Below are 3212 nucleotides of genomic sequence, written 5' to 3'. Positions count from 1 at the left end.
CACAGGCACTCACAGCAGACGGGCAAGCCTGGAAGTGCAAACAAACAATACATCAAATGGATGTGTTCATTCATACAACATGAGAGTATATTCTTTCAGCCTGCACCCATGGACACAAAATATTCGCTAAATAAAACAAGTATGGACATTTTCACCCCACAGAGAGCTGTAGTAATTAATCTCAAAAGGGAAATTACAATTTATTATGATTAATTACAATTATTTATATGAGCTGTCAGTAGTAATTGTAGCAGAATTAAATTGCCATCAACTAATCTGTTCGTCCAGCTAACATAATTTTATATAAACTCTAAGAAAGGATATTTTTGTGGCCACAGAAAATACTTTCATACAGTATTAATGCATTAGAGCATGTAGCAAAATCAGAATCGTGCAGGGACATTGATTTGTAAGGCAGAATCAGTAACTCATGTAATTTGTGCACAAGATTTTTATTAACTAAACACCAATGCAAACTAGTCTAACAAACAAACAAACAAACATACAATGACTCGTACAGGGGAAAGGGAAAATGAGATTTGATGGATGATACCATCGGGAAAACCAGAGAATGAAGCTATGAAAAGCTATGCATTTATAACAGGGTCTATAGCTTATACTAAAACTTGGTTTTGTTTAGTTAAATGTACGATACTTGCATTTCATTGGCTTGGAATAAGCATCTGGATGTAAGTCTTGATGGTTTGAGGTTCGTTGGTGTAGGAGTCACGATCACGTTCTTCCGGTTTTGAAGATGTCCTGACTCTATGGTGATTGGGAGTTTCTTCCCAGTGGAAAATGACGAGAGCTTAAAGAGACATCAGCTGAGATCTTAAGATCTTCGGTGAATGGAAAGTCAAGACACGTTGCCTGGCACAGACTGAGGGGTCCAAGAGAATTCTAGCTCACATAAGCCCCTTTCACACTGCACGTCGGACCCGGCAAATTGCCAGAACATTGTCGGGTCGCCTTCTGTGTGAAAGCAAACACGTCCCGGGATTGATTGCGACATTGAACCCGGGTCGGGGACCTAGTAACATTGCCGGGTTCAATCCCGGGATGAGCACTGTGTTAAACAAAAGCCAGATGAATAATTGATTTGTTAAATTGAATGAAAAATGGTGTGTCTGATTGGTCCAGATGCTACAGAGTAAAGCAGACTAAATAATATTTGTTTAGGAAACTTGTACAATCTAAAATGACAGACTGATTAGCTTTCTGTTTTAAATAGTGCTGTAGTCACTGCATTTACTGTGTTTTATGAAAGTGTATTTTTCCAGCTTTAGCTATAGAATAATTTACGGCTTTCTGTTTTGCATTTAGTCTTGGGACACATAAGGTGTACTAGAGCTTTTTGTGCACATAACGATGTTGATGAAGCAAACATAAAATGCAGTAAGTGTCTAGTTCATCTGTTGTCGGTGACAAGGAGTGAAATGCAGTTCATTAATTAACATTTGGAACTCTTAGTCATACTAATTGCAGCATTCCTTTATGCAGTTGGGGAGATTATGGATTTTTTGCCATTCAGCAAGGACGCCTGGGTCACATTACTGAAAAATGACGGGTGCTTCAGAGTTTGATGTGTGACGAAGGGATAAACAGACTGTTTGTCATTACATCACCCTGTAGATATTAAGCAGGTGCACTGCAATTGTCTTATTTACCAGCAGAAACAAAATATCAAGGCATCCTTAATATCAAAGCAAGATACATTTGCTTGAGATGCAGAGTTGTGATTTTAATTCACTGACATTTTTCTTCAGTGAGTGTGTTTGTATATTAATACTGTATACATATACTTTTGTATGTACTGTATGCATCTTAAAAAATAAATAAAGGTTTATGTATATTCACCTTATTTTTTTACGTGGAAGAAAGCTGTTTTCGGTGAACGTGCGGGATTCCAATTCATTAGCCACTGTAGAGAAACAATGAGAAGAATAAATAGTCAAACATTTGTGCTACAAACCAGTGTGTTCATAATTTAGATAATACATTAAAATGAAATGGTAAGAAACACTAGTCTGCAATATCAAGCAGCTTAATGAGCTGTTTTGTACACATTTAATTTACAGCCATAAACATTACATTTACAAATGGCTGCATCCACTCTTATGGGAAATATAAGGTAGATACCATGTACATTAAATATTACTTTAAATATGATACGAGTTTATTGAGAAAATAATACTACAAGTCAAATACTCTTACAGTATGTATATATATATATATATATATATATATATATATATATATATATATATATATATATATATATATATATATCCCTGCCAGTTCCAGAGTGTGATCTGCTGGTGACTGATGACACACATAATGGTTAAAAAAAAAAATAATAATAATAATAATAATAATTTATAGCCTGAATGCTCTGTGAGTCACTTTGGATAAAAGCATCAGCTAAATGTTTAAATCTAAATGATGAGCTTGCATGTAGTCTTAACCCATGTTTAGTGAGAAAATAAGCATTTAATTGTCTTTAACAACTGTTGCAATTCTGCTACAGTGGGTCTCTGAAGGTTAACAATATAGATATTTTTTTCTGGTAAATAAGACAAAAATACTGATTAAGAAAATTATTATTATTATTATTATTATTATTATTATTATTATTATTATTATTATTATTATTATTTACGTATTTATTGTTGCAGTATGATGTGTTGTTTTGCAAAATGGCTATGTTGTTGTTTATTTAAAATGAAAAAAATGAAAACAATGCTAAAAATAGATCACATGTTTTTGGTTTGTAAAACGCCCAGAGACCCAATATGGCTGAGGGGACTCCTCTCTGTGTCATCAGTTGGAAGGTTAAAGGTGGTCTATCTGTCACTTTGGCTTATGAGTATGGTGGGTTTCTTTCTTTCATTCACTCTCACTTTCAATGGCCAGCATGTTCCACTGTCCCTTCTCTCCTACTGCCTGCATCTTCAGCACCACTGCCAACCACTGTGGGCCACTGGGCATATCAAGCAGGTGAGTTCGCATGCTTCTGTATTTATTTTTAAAGAGATTTTTATTGAGCAGTCATGTGAATAAATGTGTGCATGTTGGGATGGATTCAATGAACATTTTTCAGTGAAACAATGGGATGAAGAGGAGATCTGGAGAAGGCATAGATAGGAGTAATAACATTGAGATAAAAGTGTAACGGAGAGGAGGGCTGGAGGGAGGGCACACGATAGACTTAA

The sequence above is a fragment of the Carassius auratus genome, unplaced genomic scaffold (assembly GCF_003368295.1).
Source record: "Carassius auratus strain Wakin unplaced genomic scaffold, ASM336829v1 scaf_tig00017026, whole genome shotgun sequence".
In the NCBI taxonomy this organism is placed as follows: Eukaryota; Metazoa; Chordata; class Actinopteri; order Cypriniformes; family Cyprinidae; genus Carassius; species Carassius auratus.
The sequence above is the reverse complement of the archived record's forward strand: the minus strand, read 5'-3'. Positions refer to the sequence as shown.